This window comes from Melanotaenia boesemani, chromosome 9, assembly GCF_017639745.1.
Source record: "Melanotaenia boesemani isolate fMelBoe1 chromosome 9, fMelBoe1.pri, whole genome shotgun sequence".
NCBI classification, from domain to species: Eukaryota; Metazoa; Chordata; class Actinopteri; order Atheriniformes; family Melanotaeniidae; genus Melanotaenia; species Melanotaenia boesemani.
In genome coordinates this window covers 12,622,257-12,622,463 of record NC_055690.1, presented here as the reverse complement: position 1 = coordinate 12,622,463, position 207 = coordinate 12,622,257, and positions in this window count along the sequence as shown.

Below are 207 nucleotides of genomic sequence, written 5' to 3'. Positions count from 1 at the left end.
CTTTTTTGTGTGGAAAACAAGACAAGCCCCATAATTCTCTGTTTTCATTTGTTTTATGTAATGTTTTTTATTTAAAAATGTTAAAAATGACAAAAAAGAAAAAAAACACAAAACAAAAACAAATACCTGCACCAGTGAAAGTAAATGCATCATATAAACGACATTAAATGTTTTTTTAGCAAACAGGAGGTGTTTTACTATATACAA